At 33.2% G+C, this 21,144-nt stretch overlaps 1 pseudogene; it reads left to right on the top strand.

Moving 5' to 3' along the window:
* Nucleotides 1-5,022: 5,022 nt before the first annotated feature.
* The window catches only part of LOC139866503 (ribonuclease TUDOR 2-like), an 86,322-nt pseudogene continuing 70,200 nt past the window's right edge, over nt 5,023-21,144 (top strand).

Genomic DNA, 21,144 nt, shown 5'->3' on the forward strand with positions numbered 1-21,144 from the left:
CACCGTTTGAAGCACTTTACGGAAGGAAGTGTAGATCCCCTATCTGTTGGAATGAAGTAGGAGACCGACAACTAACTGGTCCCGAGATCATACAGGAGACTACTGAAAAGATTGTGCAAATCAAGGAGAGATTGAAGACCGCCCAAAGTCGTCAAAAGAGCTATGCTGATGTTCGAAGGAAGCTGTTAGAATTTCAGGTTGATGACATGGTTATGTTAAAGGTGTCACCTTGAAAAGTTGTGATACGCTTTGATAAGAGGGGTAAATTGAACCCAAGATACGTAGGACCATTCAAAATCATCGAACGTATTGGACCGGTGGCTTATCGACTTAAGCTACTACAACAACTTGCTGGAGTACACAATACCTTTCACATCTCGAACCTAAGGAAATGCCTTGCAAAAGAAGACCTCACTGTTCCTCTTGAAGAAATCCAAATTGACGAGAAACTTCATTTTATAGAAGAGCCTGTCTAGATCATGGACCGTGAAGTCAAACAGCTCAAGCAAAGCAACATACTTATAGTTAGGGTTCGTTGGAATGCTCGAAGAGGTCCTGAGTTCACTTAGGAAAGAGAGGACCAGATGAAACAGAAGTATCCACAACTGTTTACAAACACCGCCCATTGAATAGGTACTACTTCAAATTTCGGGAAGAAATTTCTTTAACGGGTAGGTACTGTGATGACCCGAATTTTTCCGACTACTTGATTATACTATTTACATGATTTAATAATTTCTAATAAGTCTTGAACCTCCGGAAAGAGTTTTATATAAGCATTTGACCACCCTTTTATTCCTACGATTCACGAACGTCATAACTTGTATTAATTATATATATATTTAATTTAAAAATATGATAATTAAATATCTCATTAAGTATATTAACAAGGTATTATATATACATTTTCATACTACTAATTTAGAGAGTTTTCGAACAATATATATGTTACTATTTAAACGACGTAATTAACTTATGTTAAAATGTATTTACATACAATGTATTATGAGTATAAATACAACCTTAAAAGTATTAAATACACTTAATAATATACAAAAACATATAAATGATAGCTATACTCGTATTTTCGTTCATTTTTCTCAAGAATCCTACTCGTATTCATACAGTATATATACACGTATTATACGAAGCTTCTAGAAGTATTTACTTTTGATATATACTAATAAAAATATGTATTAGTGGAGTATTATGTCATGCATGACATCATCAATCTTATTATGTCATGCATGACATCATCAATTTAACTTATACTAGATATTAGTCAAAAAAGACAACATAAAGTATTTACTATTCGTATATACCAATAGTAATTTGCATGATTGATGTATTATGTCATGCATAACATCATCAATCTTATTATGTCATGCATGACCTCATGGTATTTAACTTATCCTAGATATTTGTCATAAAACAACAAATTACAAGTAGTATATAAAGGCCTTACATGGTATATTTTTTACACACATTTACATCCATTCTACTTTCAATTCTCTTCCAAGTATTCTCTTATTCTTTCTCTCTAAAAAAACTATCTAATATCCTCTCTTCAAGTTCTAATAAACCTTCATCATCCACAACAAAAACTAGTTACAAAAACAATCCATAAACATCATATAAGAAGTGATCAAGAACACTTTCATTTGGTTCAAGTTTTGCTTCCAAGTTTGATATTCTTTAAGTAACCTTTTAAGGAGTATTTCAAGCTCTAGAAATCTTCTTCATATTCAGCTACTTCCCTTTCTTAAATCAAGGTATTAGCCTTACTAAAACTCTTGTTCAATTCATATAATTATAGCTATTTATATAAGAGTTTATAAACTAGAACATAGTTTAGTTAATTCTAAACTTGTTCGCAAAAAAAGTTAATCATTCTAACTTGACTTTTAAAAAACAACTTAACACATATTTTATATCTATATGATATGCAAACTTAATGAGTTAAAACTTGGAAACACAAAGAACACCGTAAAACCGGACATACGCCGTCGTAGTAAAACCGGAGGCTGTTTTGGGTTAGATAATTAAAAACTATGATAATATTTGATTTAAAAGTTGTTCTTCTGGGAAAATGATATTTTATATGAACATGAAACTATATCCAAAAATCATGGTTAAACTCAAAGTAGAAGTATGTTTTTCAAAATGGTCATCAAGATATCGTTCTTCGACGGAAATGACTACCTCTTTAAAAATAGGCATGTAACCTGTAAATTCGACTATAAACCACTACTTTTTCAGTTTAGTTTTACAAATTTCAGTTCGTTACGAAACCATAAAAATTTGATTCACTCAAAACAGATTTATAATGAAGAAGTTATGAGCAAAACAATATTGATTAAAAATGGTTAAAATGACTATGTGATGATTTTACAAAAATCTATACTAACCATATCTTAGCTAACTTTTCTTGTATAATACATGTATTCTAACATGTCATGGTTACACAATACGTCGGATAAATCAAAAGACACCACATACACAATACGTGTAACTACAATAGCGGAATTGTGGGTCATGATTGAGTCTTATACAATACGTGTATACTATGTCTTGATTATTTCAAGGTGATGTATCGATCTATATATTTACTACTAACTGTGGACTACTAATTGTGGACTACTAACGTTTGGACTGCTAACTTGACAACTTAAAACACGTGATTGAAAATATAAACTTAAACAATCACACGTGATTGAAAATATGAACTTAAACAATCACACGTGATTAAAAGTATGAACTTAAACAATCACATGCGATTGAAGATATGATATGAACTTGCTATATTAATTTTGTTCACATGTATTATTATCTGAATCGTTATTATTGTTATAGGTTCGTGAATCCAAGGACGACGACCATATTTTTAATAAGTTGAAAACTTATTAATATACTTTTACTACCGTGAGTATATATAGTCCCATTTTTAAACTCTAAAAATATTTTGGGATGAGAATACATGCATTTTATGTTTTACGCTATGGACACAAGTACTTAAAATATATTCAACGTTGAGTTGTACCACCTTGCGTATTTTCCCTAATAGCTTGGTAACTAATATTTACATGTTGTAAGAACATGTAAGCGCGAATCCTATTGATAGATCTATCGGGTTTGACAACCCCAACTGGGCTAGTCGCTCTAGTATCGTAAATGGTTGCATAGTACTTCGTTTTTACTACTCTTGGTACAGTGTAGGGAGATTTCATAATAAATGGAATATGCCACATTAATGGTTAAGTATGGTTACCGGAGCGCTAAACAACTTACAGAATATCTTTATTGAAAGATTTATAACTATGAAATCTTATGGTCTATATTTATATCAATGCTAGCTTTAAACCTATATACCTCACCAACCTTTGTGTTGACTGTTTAAGCATGTTTATTCCCAGGTCTTTAAGAAAGTCTTTCGCTGTTGCATTATCTGAGCAAGCTGTGCATGGAGTCTCATGCTTTTGTTTAAATGAAGTGTTGCATTCAATAAAACCTTTGTCATGTATTATATTCGACTGTTATGTCACGTGTGTAGTATTTGGAAACCGATGTATTATGAGGATTATTTCTTAAATAATCGCCCACTTGTTTAAAACATGCATTATGTATAATAATGGTGTGCTTTTTATAAAACGAATGCAAAATCTTCTAAAACGTATCATATAGAGGTCAAATACCTCGTTATGGGACTAATGAATAACGTACTACGTTTATAGTAATATGGACGGGTCGTTTCAGTATGTAAGTAAAACAAAGAGGGGTTATTTAATTAATCGAGAGGGTATTATATGCCGGTACAAATTGACGAATATAAAGTCAAAGCAGGGACCAAACAAACCGTACAAATTGACGAATTTGACCTTAATGATGATTGCTGTAGACTGCGGTGATGGTGGCGAGTTGATTTGTTGTGATAATTGTCCTTCAACGTTTCATAAAGGTTGCTTGTTTGTGCAGGTTTGTTGATATGTATCTAGTTGAGTTTCATAGTTTAAGTCAGCATCTTGTTGAATTCATAATTTAATAATCAATATTTTTATGATTTTGCTTCCATAGGATATGCCTTTTTGTTGTATTTTGTTTCGTGAGAATAGTCCTTAAACTTTTACTGTATTATACTAGTAGTCCTTGTGGTTTTGAAACTGTATAATGTGAGAGTTAACCTTTAAACTTTGACGTCAGTTAGGTTGGGATGCCAACCACGATAGTTAAGCAAAACTGATGTATCAATTACGTAAAAAAAGAAAATTTAGGTGTTATGATGCAAAGTTAAACAAATCACAGGTACCAACGGCGTAATGTTTTTTATATTTTAAAAGTATAATCTTTATTGGTAAATAATTTTCGTCAAGTGGTCCTTTTCCAAAACATATGTTTCGGCAGGGATATGCAAGTCCTGTGTTGACATTTGTCAACCTATCCAGCGGTCCCCGTAGTTCCCTGGAGCCTAGCGAAACACCATCACCATAAACCCCTACAGCTTGCCAGAACTAAGATTGGAGCCTGCATGGTTTTCCTTTTTCATGTTTATAAACGTGGGCGAGTACCACTGAAGCATTAGAATTATTAAAAATTAGATCTAGGGTTTATGTTCCCAAAACTTAATTCACTCTCATTTCTCAAGATTATTACGATATCATTCTGAAACTGAAATCAGCTATTCACATCTGCACGTAAGTTTCTTATCTTTCATTCTCTTTGTTTCAAATTACGCAACTGCAATTTACAGCGTTTTGATGCATCCGCTTACCGACTTAAAAAAAAAAAAGAAGAAAAAATCGAACTATAAACGGATTTAGGACATATTGTTTGAATAATGACGTTATTGTTATTAAATTTTAATTATGATTACTTGAGTAATCACTTATCATTAGCGTGTTTTTGTTGTGGTTTATAAGTGTAATGTTAGTTGATTAAATGATTATAAATGGAATTAGGGCATAATTTTTGGAATCATGATGTTATTTTATGATCGTTTTCTTAGGCTTAGAATCTGATTGTGAGTTCTTGTAGAGCCACAGAGGTAGTAATTTTGTTGCTTTGTGATGTGATTTTTAATTTGATGATTTGATGTTAATGAATATGCAGATCTTTAAAGATGGCGGAAGCAGCTAATAATAAATCAGGATGGGTGAGGGGGAAAGTAAAGGCTGTTACATCTGGTAACACATTGGTGATTATAAGAGCCACCAAAGCTAAAATTCCACCTGAAAAAACTGTCGTTTTAGCTCATCTAGCGGCTCCTAGATTAGTATGTTCACTGCAACATGCAACTCTTTTAAATTTGTTTCATGATGAATTAATTACATTTAAGGATGAACCATTTGCATGGGATAGCAGAGAGTATCTAAGGAAGTTGTGCATTGGAAAGGTGGTTGTGATTATTATTATTATATAAACTACCTAAAAGTTATTGTTACTATTGTGATAAATTTCAATACTTTTAATAGCTAATATTTTTATCTATTTGATTAATAGGATGTCACGTTTCGAACGGAATATACCATCCCAAATGCCCCTTTCGAGTTTTGCAGTGTTTATGTCGGTTCTACCAATGTTGGGAATGAGGTTGTCACTCATGGTTGGGCAAAGGTAATTTCAAAATATTTCGTAGCACTATTTGATTGTATACAAATCATGTTTTAAACTAAATACAAATCATGCATTGGTATTAATTAATAGGTTAAGAATGGTAAAAGAGAGGCGACTCCCGAGCATACCGAGTTGCTACACCTTGAAGAACAAGCCAAACAACAGGGCGTTGGATTATGGAACAGGGTTAGTTTTTGTTACTCAAACCAATATTTACATGGTAAATAAAAAAGATGCCAACATTTGTATTTAATATAGAAAATATACCATGCTGTTGATAGACATGGATATTGAATATAATCATTGGATTCACATGTTAGTAATAAAGTGTGATGAATTTTTCAAACACATATTTCTATGAACTGGTTGTTTTATTTTAAATTCTTTATCATCTGATTTTTTTTTTTCAAACACATTGTTATTATTATTATTATTTTTTTCCTTCCAGTCTCCGGGTTCTGTAGAGGCATCTATTAGGAATCTTCCGACGAGCAATTTGGATGCTATGAGCTTTTTAGGTGCAAACAAGGGCAAATCGATGCAAGCGATTGTAGAAAAAGTTTGTAATGATGGTAGCTCACTTTGTGTTTATTTGCTTCCCGAGTTTCAGTTTGTTCAAGTATATGTTGCTGGAATCGCGGTTAGCCTTCTTACTTTTGTTGAATTTTGTTTTTTTGTTTTGTTTTTCTGGTTTGACCCTAAACCAAACGGGATTAAAATTCGGTTTTCAGTTTGGTTTCGGTTTCTGTTTGATTTTTTATTTTACTCCCAAAATATTCAAAACCAAACAAACTGAACCGGATAAACTGAGGAAACCGAACCGATGAACACTTCTAATTTACGTTGCTGCTGGGACAACCTAAATAACATTTTCTTTTCTAATTAGGTACCTTCGAATGGACGAAGGACCACACAAGCTAAACATTTTACCGAGATGCGTGTGTTAAACAGAGATGTAAGCAATGTGTTACTTTTTTATCTTTTTTTTTTTTTTTTTAAATAATATATAATTTTGCGCTATCTATGTACTCCTGATATAGGGATTGTAACTAATGAAATAATTTACATTACAGGTCTGTATTGTTCTTGAGGGTGTTGACGAGTTTGACAAGATGATTTGTTCTGTTTATTACTCGGATGGTGAATCTGAAAAAGATCTGGCAATCGAGCTTATAAAAAATGTACGTCACATTATTTGTTTAAATATTTACCGGTTCAATTCGGATTTAGTTGGTTGAATTGGATTTAGTGGGTCAAAATTGTTCAAAGTTGGTCAAAGTCACAGTCGGTCAACATTTAATATGAATATAAATTAAAATTTTCGGTGTATTTGAGCAATTGAATGGTTATGTTTATGTTTCTAGACAACTATGTTGAAGTTTATATTTGTTTATGTTTACAGTTTTCTTATACATTTACACATATAATCCTGAATTCTATTATTTAAATGTACAAGTCTATTTTTGTGTGTAGGGATATGCAAAATATGTCGAGGGGAGTGCAATTATGTTGGAAGAGGAAGCCAGGAGGAAGTTAAAGGCTGCAGCACTTGAAGAAAAAAATTCTCGTACCAATACAACCCCCATATCACACAATTTCACTGGAGAGGTCTTTTTTTTGTTCTTAATCTTTTTTATACATATATTCTGGTTCTTTTTTCTTTTTTTTAATTTAAATATAGTAATTTATTTAAAAATTAAATTAAAAAAATTTGTACAGGTAGTTGAAGTTATTAGTGGGGACTGTGTGATTGTTGCTGATGATTCTATGCCATATGGTAGTCCAGCAGCTGAAAGACAAGTCAATCTTTCAAGTATTAGGTCTCCCATATTTTCCGATATTTATGCTCGTGATGCTCGGGAATTTTATAGAACAAGATTAATTGGCCGCCAAGTAAGTCGTCTTTTTTACTTCTAAACTAGATTTTGATTTTGGTGTTTTCAATGGTGGTTTAAAACGGGTTTCGAATGAACCATGTCATTATTATTATTTTTTTATTGACTTAGGCTGGGTTTACGTGTAACCACTTTTTATGCCAGTTTTATATTTATTCTCTAATAAAATACTAACATATTAGCTTTTTTTTATAACAACAGTAATTGCTGTAAAAAAAAAACTAGGATTACTTCCCGGTTAATTGTTTTTAAGTTTTTCTAAAATCCGTTTAATTGATTGGTCAACATCGGCTAGTGGGCCAAAATCTGATGTGTTTGTCAAATTCGGTCAAAGTCAAAGTTGGTCAACATTTTAACATGAATATAAACTAGAATATCGGATATCAGATTTTTTGAACAAATGAACTATTATATGTTTATGTTTTAAAACATATACATGTTAAGGTTCATGTCTATCTTTATAGTTTTCTGGAACATAAAGTTGTTTATGTTTATTAACTTATTATTCTTCTTTAAACTTAGGTTCAAGTTTCAATGGAATACTCAAAGAAGGTTAAGGATCCATCTGGGCCAGTGGTAATGTGTTTCGGGTCAGTTTTCTTATTATCCCAGCCCAAAGAAAACAACGAAGACGTTCTTCCCGTTACATCTAACACTCAGCATCAGCAACCAGGCGTTAACATTACTGAGCTCATCATTGCTCGCGGGTTCGGCATCGTCAATCCACGCATAGACGATGAAGAAAGATCACATTACTTTGAGAATCTTCTTGCAGCCGAATCTCGTGCTAAAGCTGATAGGAAAGGCCTTCATTCTGGTCAAGATCCACCTCCGAGTACGCACGTCACCGATCTATCAGCAGTAAGAAACTCCTCTCAACAGCCAATCATTTGTGTTTGACCAATATTTTTTACACAAAATATCACGGATGGTCCCTATGGTTTGCATTTTGAATCACTGATGGTCCTTGTGCATATCCACATGGACCATTCTTGATGGTCCTTGATTTCTAATACAAACCACAGGGACCATTCGTGATATTTTTCAACTATTTAAAGTAATTTGTTAACGTTTTTTTTTTGTCTGTAATTTGTTCAGACTACGGCCAAGATAGTGTTAGATTTCTTTAAACGTAATATGAGGACGAAAGCAGTTGTTGAATATGTTCATAGTGGTCATATATATGAGCTATTTTTGCCTGAAGTTTCGTGTAGTATTGTTTTCTCGATTTCTGGTGTTAGATGCCCTGTACTTTACTTGATGAACCTTATTCCAATGAAGCAATTTCGCTTATGAGGCGCAAGAAAATGCAGAGGGATGTTGAGGTACTAATATAATTTTTTGAGATAATAATAGCTTTTTTTGCATTAGTAATATAGTATTTTAATAAAATTAGTTAGGAGTTCTATGCATTAAATTAAAAATGATGTCTATTTTATAATACCCTGAAGTACCTTTCTTTGATTTTGTTTTATCTTTCCATATCGAATCTTATATTGATTTTTTTTTTTCTTTCAGATTGAGGTAGAAACAGTTGATACAACAACAGAGACTTTCATTGGAACTTTGTGGGAATCAAAAATCAACGTTGGGGTTACCCTTTTGGAATCTGGCCTTTCAAAGCTTCAAACAGGATCTGGTGCTGACCGGATTCCCTATGCCCATCTTCTCGCTCAGGCCGAGCAGTTTGCCAAGAAACAGAAATTAAAGGCAAGTTCCTAGCTTTTGAATACCTATTTAATATTAAGTTACATATTTGTATAAAATAAAGTTTAAAAGAATATATCGTTACTTTAAATTAAATTGTGGAATCTGCTTTGATAGATAGTTTTGTTGCAGTTATGGGAGAACTATGTGGAGGGAGAGGAAGTTTGATGCAGGATTATTATTTAGTGAAGATACTAGGGATGAACATAATTACTGAAATACCGGTTTCGGTATCGGTTTTTGGTTTGATGTGTTTTCGGTTTCGGTACCCATTTTGATAACTAGTCAAGAGAATGCTAAACATACTTAAACTTAGTTACTGACCTTCAAACAGTCACATTTAGTTTAACGTTGCAAACTTATCATTCTTGAAAAGTGAAAGTAACAACAGTTCGCAGTAAAACAAAACTTATAAACTTGTAAAAAAAATAACTTACCGACCCTCAAACTATCATATTTAGTTTAACGTTGCAAGCTTACTATGCTTGAGAAAGTGAAAGTAACAACATATGATATGATTACGATAAAACTTATTTAGTGTAACACTTTAACAAATTCCTTTATAAATTCCTTTATAATGTGTAGATGGGTCAAATGTGTAGATGGGTCAATTTTTTTATATTGACTTCCAGTTTACGTGAAAAATGTATCAATACACTTGTTACCAATGGAAGGGTGTCTCCCTCTGTTTATACTAGTTTGAGTAATACGTAATATGGTTACACGTTAACTTGAATTCTGTTTATTAACCTATTTATCTAAAAGGTAAAACCTACAAACAGTAAACTCGCGCATTAAACGTTTGTACAACCTGCTTTATACGTTGTACACACAAAGGTCCTTCACTAAAAAATAACCTTTCAAAACTTCAAGGGTTAAACCGAAAAAAATTTGGGCCCAAAAATTAAATACTATAAGACCACTCCCTATGAGTTAGTTACCCGTCATTACCCGCTCATTACCCGTAGTTACCCGTAATGAACCATAGGCACGGCTTAGTTACCCGCACTCACCATGGATTTAACGGATGTGTTTAGTTAGTTATAGGAATTGTGGGTCCCGGTGGCTTTTTATTGTTGGACTTGATAATTTATTGCTTGTACGTTGTATATTAAGATGAGTATTGTTTTAGCCATGATAGGGAGTGTTTAGTTATGATTTAGTTATAGGATATTGGTGTTGATGTGGCGCTGATGTGGAAGGTTAAGAGGATGAATAGTTTAGTTACGATAGGGAGTGGCCTAAGCCTCCAAAACTATTTTCACCTAATTATAATTATAAATATATTCAATAAAAACTATGTTTTACTATTTATAGTATTATTTTAATACTAAAATTCGATTTTCCAAAATTACCTTCCAACTTTGGTCAAAAAGCAAATCGGTCCCAACTTTGGTCAAAATACAAATCGGCCCACCAATCAAGGGGGCAAAACGTCAAACCAAAATTCTCACAAAAAATCTTAAATAAACTCCACCCAAATTTTCAATGGGCTATATCTTCTCGCTCGCCGCGAGTTAAATTTTTTCAACAATACCGTTCAACTCGAAATAATTTTATGAACACAACGCAACTAACTACTCACAAAACGGATGCTTTTTAAAAAACGCTAAATAGTTAGACCCACATTTCATACACGTTGGTTCTTTTTTTTTTCTTTTTCAAATACTGGATTTTTCATTAGAACCTGCTTTGGAGTTCTGCGGCGAAGCGCGAGCTCCTTAACTTGTTATCTAAAAGGTAAAACCTATGAACAGTAAACTCTCGCGCATTAAACGTTTGTACACCCTGCTTTATACGTTGTACGCACAAAGGTCCTTTACTAAAAAATGACAACCTTCTAAGACTTCAAGGGTTAAACCGAAAAAAATTTGGGCCCAAAAATTAAATACTATAAGCCTCCAAAACTATTTCCACCTAAATCTCTAACGGGCTATATCTTTTCGCTGGACTCGAGCTACGTTTCACCGACATCACCGTTAAATACTAAATAATTTTACAAAATAAACGCAATAAATTACATTAAAACGGAGCCCCCGACGCGAAGCGAAGCCTCCTAAACTACTTCCCACTAATCAGAGGTTGTTCATGTCTATGAGACAATAACAATCTTAAGCCAAGATCTGCTTTTTGAATCTATCTATTTATATTTATATTTATTTATATATTATATAAAACAATATTTTAAATTTAAATTATTACGTGGCTCTCCTTTGACTATTTTTGAAAAATTCTAGTAGCATTATAAGAATTAATCTTACACATTTAATATATTTCCTTAATTACAATTTAAATTAAATTTAAATAATTATATTAAACATAACTAATAAAATAATTGGTCCATTCTCGAAGTTGATAGAGTATTATATTATACTAGTAAAATGACCCGTAAAATCACGGGTTTGTTTAAACGAAACAATTTAATGACATGTTTTATGTATTAAGTGAACGTAAATGCTAAAGTCATTTATTTTAATAACCCGTTTGACTAAGAAACTGGTCGTTGTTTTATAAATATATAGAGACATGTATTTTCGCATACATATGTAACGTAACTAATTTCGTAAAAAGAATTCATATTTGAATATTAATAATATAATAATTATAATTATAATTATAATTATTATATTAAAAGTAAATAATAATAATAATAATAATAATAATAATAATAATAATAATAATAATAATCATTAGTAATAATAAATGTCTTTTAATTTTTTTAGAAAATTAAAATTACAATTTAGAAGATATTAGTATTTCTCTTTATAAAAGATTTCGTATTATATTTTTAATTAAATTAATATATAATTATTACATCATTATTATGAAAATTGAAGGATATTTACCTTAATGTTGAAATCATCATTTTAAAGCTTTACATGAGATAGATAATCAACCCGTTAGTAACTCAATCTATTAACTCAATCTATTTTCTATTAATATGTAAATTTGAATATTTTTGTCAAGTCGGTCGATACTCGATAGAATTAAAAATTAGATCCACCTCACGCACAAGGTTTATTTTCTATTAATATGTAAATTTGAATATTAATGTATTTTTTTTTTATTTTTTTAAGAAATTCGAACAATAAACGGATTTAGGACATATTGTTGGAATAATGGCTTTATTGTTATTAAATTTTGATTATGATTACTTGAGTAATCACTTATTATTAGCGTGTTTTTGTTGTGGTTTATAAGTGTAATGTTAGTTGATTAAATGATTATAAATGGAATTATGGCATAATTTTGGAATCATGATGTTATTTTATGATCGTTTTCTTAGGCTTAGAATCTGATTGTGAGTTCTTGTAGAGCTACAGAGGTAGAAAAGGTATGGGGTTAAGTTAAAAGAAGAGTGCTACATTCTGATCATAATATATTTGCTGAAATCGGCTACAGTTAATTTGAAAAATTAGTTTGTAATTTTGTAATGTGATTTTTGATATGATTGATTTATGTTATAATGAATGAATATGCAGATCTTTAAAGATGGCGCCGCAACCAGCTAATAATAAATCAGGATGGGTGATTATTACAACCGGTGACACCTTGATTATTACAAGAGTCACCAAAACTAAAATTCTACCTGGAAAACCTGTCGTTTTAGCTCATCTAGCGGCTCCTAGATTAGTATGTTCACTTCAACATGCAACTCTTTTAAATTTGTTTCATGATGAATCAATTACATTTGCATAATAATTATAGTAATAGTAATAGTAATAGTAATAGTAATTTATAGTTTTAAATTTTGTTACTTTGTATGTAGGCGCGTGCAGGTGGTAAGGATGAACCATTTGCATGGGATAGCAGAGAGTATCTAAGGAAGTTGTGCATTGGAAAGGTTTGTTGTGATTATTATTATATAAACTACCTAAAAGTTAATGTTATTTGTTACTGTTGTGATAAATCTCAATACTTTTATTAGCTAATATTTTTATCTATTTGATTATTAATAGGATGTCATGTATCGAAGGGAATATATCATCCCAACTGTCCATTTCGATCATTGCAGTGTTTTTGTTGGTTCTACCAATGTTGAGAATGAGGTTGTCACTCATGGTTGGGCAAAGGTAATTCCAAAATATTTCGTACCACTATTTGATTGTATACAAATCATGTTTTAAAATAAATAATACAAATCATGCATTCATTGGTATTATTAATAGGTTAAGAAACGTAAAAGAGAGACTCCCAAGCATACCGAGTTGCTACGCCTTGAAGAACAAGCTAAACAACAGGGCGTTGGATTATGGAACATGGTTAGTTTTTTGTTACTCAAACCAATATTTTTACTTGTTATTATTTGTTTCCAAGACATGGTAAATCAAAAAAAATATATGCCAACATTTGTATTTAATATAAAATATACCATGCTATTGATAGACATGGATATTGAATATAATTATTGGATTCACGTGTTAGTAATAATAAAGTGTGATGAACTTTTCAAACACATATTTTTATGAAACTGGTTGTTGTATTTAATTCTTTAGTAATAAAGTTTTTTTATTTTTATTTTTATTTTTTTTCTTTTAGTGTCCGGGTTGTGTAGAGGCAGCTACTAGGAATCTTCCGCTGAGCAATTTGGATGCTATGAGCTTTTTAGCTGCAAACAAGGGCAAATCGATGCAAGCGATTGTAGAACACGTTTGTGATGATAGCTCACTTTGTGTTTATTTGCTCCCCGAGTTTCAGTTTGTTCTAGTATATGTTGCTGGAATCGCGGTTTGCATTCTTACTTTATTATGTTCCTGTTGGTGCATGAATCCCCAGCCGTTGTTTGTCTTTATGTTTAACACATTTCGGTTATGTAATAATGTTTACTCGAGACTATTGATTACATTTGTGTTTGTGCGTACTTAACTTGTTAAATGATCAATAAGTTAAACTGCTCAGACAGTCGACCGAATGTGTATACACACTCGACCGACTGTCCTACTCAGTCGACCGACTGAGGGACACACTCGACCGAGTGTGTCTGGTAGGCAGTATATATACGGGTTTAGCCTAATTGTTTGAGGTTACTCGTCCTATTTACCCTAAGTTGTAGGTTTTCGTCTCCAGAGAACCCTAACACCATATACCACCGAAATATATCGTCTAGGTGTCGATCTAATCTAGTTTTGGTTCTAGGTTTGATCTATTCGATCCCAAAACTACCCATATCTCGGTTTAACCCTATTCTAGTGTATTCCGCCTCTAGGATAGATTGCAAGCGACCTAAGATCCTAAGAATAATCGTCTACAAAGTGGTATCAGAGCTGGAGTCTCTGGTTTTGCTTGATCAAATCGTTTTTGGGTCAAAATTGGTGTTTTTGGTGTTTTTGGGTTTTTAATCAATTAATCTGTTTTTTCTACGTTATTGTTGGTGTCTTTATTGCCAAAAGGTGTTTCTGGAGTCATCACTATTGTTGTCTACGTGTTGGTTTTGTGTTTTTCATCCATAATCGATTGCAAAATCGATTTTTGTCTAGAAAACCCTAATAGTCGACCTGCTCCTGTCAAGAACACACTCGGCCGTGTGTGTCCTGACAACTGACCGAGTGAGTCCTTAGATCGACCGTGTAAGTAGTTCAATCGACCGTGTGAGTAGTTCAACCGACCGTGTGAGTTTTACCAGAGCCGTGTTAGTTTCCTAAAGTCAGTCGGCCGTTTGAGTTAGTCACTCGACCGTGTTTGTCATAACCCGTCCTTAACCATAAGAACGTGTTAGATAACGTATGATTTCATTGCGAGGTATTGACCTCTATATGCGACATTTTTAAAAGAACAACTGCATATATTTTACATTACAAACCATAATTCTTATTTTGATACAAGCTTTAGACAAAATAAAGATGATTATCGTTTAGCGATAATCTTAGACTTACAAACTTTACATGTGATGATAACAATACGATTTCTAGCATATTTTACATTACAAATCCTCCGATATGCAGTTTTATTTTTGATACAAATATGCATACTCAAGATCTTGTTTAAATTCAACATGTTGCAGCAGAAGCTTCTAATTATCACCTGAGAATAGACATGCTTAAAACGTCAACATAAAGTTGGTGAGATATAGGTTTAATGCCGGCAGCAATATATATATAGACCACAAGATTTCATATATAAACGTTTTAATAAAAATATTCTAAGTGGTTGAGCACTTGGTAACCATACTTAACATTTAATCACGTCGCATATTCCCTTTATTATGAAATCTTACTACACCGTACCAAGTGTAGTCACGAAACGAAGTACTGTGTAACCGTTGAATACTGGTCGTCCAGTCCGGTTGGGGTTGTCAGGCCCGATAGATCTATCAACAGGATTCGCGTTTACAATACCGCTGTAAATAACAGTTACCAAGCTACAGGGAAGTATGCCAGTGGTACAACTCAACGTAGAATATATTTTTCAGTTACTTGTGTCCATATCGTAAAACATAAAATACATGTATTCTCATCCCGAAATATTTAGAGTTTAAAAGTGGGACTATATACTCACTTTCGTCTTGAAGATATGTAATTTTGACTTGGTCTCCGATTGTTATCACAAACCTAACCATATATAATATATCAATACCTTTTCTTTTTAAACAATCGTCACATATATATACTTATAATACTTTTAATAATTCCTTAGTCCGTAGTTAGCAGTTCGACGTTAGTAATTTAATTTTAAATGGTTCATTTTTAGGTGTTTAATAAACCCCCAATGAAATAAATAAAAATCCCCATCGTATATGTATTGGTCGAGATTAATCTTGACCCACGGTACCGGTGTTGTCAAATGACGTGTTGCGTACATAAAGTACCGGTGTTGTCAAATGACGTGTTACGTACAATCATGGGATCTTATGATTAATCTTCTCGTATTGTTTACGGGTGATCCTGAACCATATAAAATTAAATTATGAGTACATATATATAAAATATCATGTTATTTTAGAAAGATGTGATTTATTTAATTTTTTTCCAATTAATCACGTAGCTAAATTAGTCTTGGATATCCGATTTCGTTTTGGTCATAGTTTCTTCGTTACAACTCCGTTTTCGTTGGTTCAACTTGCCACTTCCTTGGATAGAGTCCCTCTTTAAGAATATGAACTGTAAATACCTTAGTTTGTATTCGAAATCACAGGTCATAGGTCAAACTTTGGTGAAACTTATGAAGTTAATCATTTTCCATCATGTAAACAACCTTAAATGATTATTTTTCTAAAAACACTTATACTTTGAGTTAAATCATAAAATTTTTATGCGTTAACATATTCATAGTAAAAATCATTTTTCCAGAAAATAAACCTCCAATTCAAAGTTTAAGATGGTTTTTAATTATCCAACCTAAAACAGCCCCCGGTTACACTCCGACGTCGTAAAAACAGTTTTTAAGGTAATCTTTGAGAAACCAAGTTATACCTTGTTAAGTTAACATATATTTAAGTTATATTACAGGTCTTGAAGTATTTTAAAAGTTAAGTTAGAAGGATCTATTTAGTTTGCAAACAAGTTTGAAAATATTCAAACTATGTTCTTGTTGTTAAAATCTTATACCACAAAATAAGATAGTTATATATATATGAATCGAATAAGGTTATGAACATAGTTACTACCTCAAGTTCCTTGGACAAGATTGCTGTAAAAGAGGAGTAAAAAGCTAGAACCAAAAGGGTGATGGAATTGGATGAAAGATTGGAAGTAAGTTTGTGTTCTTGGAAGGATTCTTGAAGTGTTGTTGTAAGAGTTTTCTTATGGTGATTAAGTAAGGTTTTTATGGCTAGATCTTCTTGGTAACTTGCTGGATTGTTATGGAGTTTAAGGTTCTTGAAAGAGTGTGTGTTTTTAGCTAGAAAATGGAAGTTAAAATGAATCAAAATGATGATCCATGATACTCCTATAAAAACGTGATTAAGGGGGTATGAAGACAAAATTTTTAGCTTGTAATCTTTTGTATTTGTCAAACAATCATACAAAAGCAATTACCTCTACCTTAGGGCAGTAACAAGGGCTAGTTAGGTGGTGATTTGATGTGTATATACCAATAGTAAATACGTATAGAAGTTAGGTATGATACGAGTACATATACTCTAGATATACGTATAGAAATCTTGTGAAAAATAGAATGAGGATTCAAATATAGCTATCTTTTGTGAATACACTTATATGATTTTATGTATTTAAGTCCTTAAAAGTGATTAAATACATTACATATACGATATATGTATAAACATTATAGGTTATAAGTATTTATGTCAAATAACGTTACGTATGGTTATCGTTTTGAAAACTTAAGTTAGTAGTTTCAAAATATACTTATAACTTATTGTTATTAATACAAAATGAGATATTAAAACATTCATTAATCATGTTAAATATGTATATATACATATATATACACAAACGTATAATTATCATATATTGTATAGTTCGTGATATCATCGGTCAAACTAGACAGTCAAACGTTGTGTAAATCTCTTTTCGGAAACATAAATCTCAACAATTTGGATTGCTTATCATGTTGGTAAGGTTTAATTTATGTAAATATTAATCTTATAAGTATAGAACGATCGAAAAAGTGCGGGTCGTTACATTACCTCCCCGTTAAATAAATTTCGTCCCGAAATTTTAAAATTGTACCTATTTTGCGTCATCGAGAAACAAGTGTGGATACTTTTGTTTCATCTGATCCTCTCGTTCCCAAGTAAAATCAGGACCTCTTCGAGCATTCCAACGAACCTTAACGATCGGTATGTTGCTCTGCTTGAGCTGTTTAACTTCACGGTCCATGATTTCGATTGGTTCTTCGATGAATTGTAGTTTCTCATCGACATGGATTTCTTCAAGAGGAATGGTGAGATCTTCCTTTGCAAGACACTTCTTAAGGTTTGAGACGTGAAATGTATTATGTACTCCGGCGAGTTGTTGTGGTAACTCGAGTCGATAAGCTACCAGTCCAATGCGTTCGATAATCTTGAACGGGCCTACATATCTTGGGTTCAGTTTACCCCTTTTTCCGAAGCGTATTACACCTTTCCACGGTGACACCTTTAACATAACCATGTCACCGATCTGAAACTCTAATGGTTTCCTTCGAACATCGGCGTAGCTCTTTTGGCGACTACGGGCTGTTTTCAATCTCTCCTTGATTTGTACTATCTTCTCAGTCGTTTCATGTATGATCTCGGGACCAGTTAATTGTCGATCTCCTACTTCAATCCAACAAATAGGAGATCTACACTTCCTTCCGTACAATGCTTCGAATGGCGCAGCTTTAATGCTCGCATGATAACTATTATTATACGAGAATTCTGCTAATGGTAGATATTTATCCCATCCATTTCCAAAATCGATCACACATGCCCTGAGCATGTCTTCAAGAGTCTGAATCGTTCTTTCACTCTGCCCGTCGGTTTGCGGATGATACGCGGTACTCATATCCAAACGAGTTCCTAGGGCCTCCTGTAGTGATTGCCAGAACTTTGATGTAAATCTACTATCACGATCGGATATAATGGAAATAGGTATTCCATGCCTTGAAACAACTTCCTTTATATACAATCGTAATAGTTTCTCCATTCTATCCGTTTCCTTTATAGGCAAGAAATGTGCAGACTTGGTGAGACGATCAACAATCACCCAAATGGTGTCGTATCCTCAGGCAGTCTTTGGTAACTTCGTGATGAAATCCATGGTAATACCATCCCATTTCCATTCTGGGATTTCTGGTTGTTGAAGTAACCCTGACGGCTTCTGGTGTTCAGCTTTGACTTTGGAACAAGTTAAACATTCCCCAACATATGTTGCAACGTCTGTCTTTAAATTAGGCCACCAATAATGTGTCTTAAGATCTTGGTACATCTTTCCAACTCCAGGATGTATCGAGTATCTTGTCTTATGTGCCTCATTCAATATCAACTTCCTTAATCCACCCAACTTCGGTACCCAAATACGGTTTGCAAAATATCGAATTCCATCTTCCCGTATAACGAGTTGCTTCTCATACTTCTTCATTATTTTATTTCCTATATTTTCTTTAGTAAGTGCTTCTCGTTGAACTTCTTTGATTTGTGAGTTGAGATTCATGCGAATTTTTATGTTCATCGCTCGTACTCGAATTGGTTCTCGTTCCTTTCTGCTTAGAGCGTCGGCCACCACGTTCGCTTTCCCGGGATGATAACGAATTTCACAATCATAGTCATTTATTAACTCAACCCACCTACGTTGCCTCATGTTCAGCTGTTTTTGATCGAAAATATGTTGAAGGCTTTTATGATCAGTAAACACAGTGCATTTAACCCCATACAAGTAGTGTCTCCATATCTTCAATGCAAACACGACTGCTCCCAGTTCTAGATCATGCGTCGTATAATTCCGCTCGTGAATCTTTAATTGTCGGGATGCGTATGCAATAACTTTCTTCCGTTGCATAAGAACGCAACCAAAACCTTGTCGCGAAGCGTCACAATATATTTCAAAATCATCGTTCCCTTCTGGTAACGATAAAATAGGCGCCGTAGTCAACTTCTTTTTCAGTAATTGAAATGCACTCTCCTGCTCAGAAGTCCATTCATATTTCTTCCCTTTTTGCGTTAACGCTGTCAACGGCTTAGCTATTCGGGAAAAATCTTGAATAAACCTTCTATAATAACCGGCTAAACCCAAAAATTGGCGTATCTGCATTGGTGTCTTAGGAGTCTCCCATTTTTCAATGGCTTCAATTTTTGCTGGATCAACCTGAATTCCTTTGCTACTAACAACGTGGCCAAGAAATTGCACTTCTTTCAACCAGAAAGCACATTTAGAAAATTTAGCATATAGTTGTTCTTTTCTCAACAACTCTAATATCAACCTTAAATGCTGCTCATGCTCTTGCTCACTCTTGGAATAGATAAGAATATCATCAATGAAAACGATAACAAACTTATCTAAATATGGACTACAAACTCGATTCATGAGGTCCATGAATACAGCTGGCGCATTCGTCAATCCAAACGGCATGACCAAAAATTCGTAATGACCGTAACGTGTCCGAAAAGCAGTTTTCGGTATATCTTCTTCTTTGACACGTAATTGATGATAGCCCGATCTTAGGTCAATTTTCGAGTACACACATGATCCTTGGAGTTGATCAAATAAGTCGTCAATTCTCGGTAGTGGATACCGATTCTTGATAGTTAACTTATTTAATTCACGATAATCTATACACATCCTAAAAGATCCATCTTTCTTCTTAACAAACAAAATTGGAGCTCCCCACGGTGAAGTACTTGGTCGTATGAATCCACGGTCTAGTAATTCTTTTAACTGATTCTAAAGTTCTTTTAATTCGGACGGTGCAAGTCTATATGGCGCACGAGCCACTGGTGCAGCTCCTGGTACTAAATCTATTTGAAATTCTACAGATCTAAATGGAGGTAATCCCGGCAACTCTTCCGGAAAGACTTCAGGAAAATCTCTTGCCACAGGCACGTCATTGATGCTCTTCACTTTTTCCTTCGTTTCGACTTTATTAACATGTGCTAAGATAACATAGCACCCTTTCCTCAAGCACTTTTGAGCTTTCAAATAACTAATGAGTTTTAGCTTTGAGTTACCCTTCTCTCCATAAATCATTACTGGCGTTTTATCCTTACGAGGAATGCGAATTGCCTTCTTGGCGCACACAACTTCAGCTCCTATTTTGGACATCCAGTCCATGCCGACTATTACATCAAAACTTCGTAATTCTACGGGTATCAAATCAATCTTAAATGTTTCTCCGGCTAAATTTATTTTACAATCACGGCAAATTTTATCGGCTTTAATTAGTTTACCATTAGCTAACTCAATCATGTACTTAGCATCTAGAGGTAATGATGAACAATTCAATTTAGCGTGAAAGTCTCTACACACGTAACTTCTATCAGCACCAGTATCAAATATAATAGATGCGGATAAGTTATTAA

This window comes from Rutidosis leptorrhynchoides, chromosome 9 (assembly GCF_046630445.1).
Source record: "Rutidosis leptorrhynchoides isolate AG116_Rl617_1_P2 chromosome 9, CSIRO_AGI_Rlap_v1, whole genome shotgun sequence".
Classification (NCBI taxonomy): domain Eukaryota; kingdom Viridiplantae; phylum Streptophyta; class Magnoliopsida; order Asterales; family Asteraceae; genus Rutidosis; species Rutidosis leptorrhynchoides.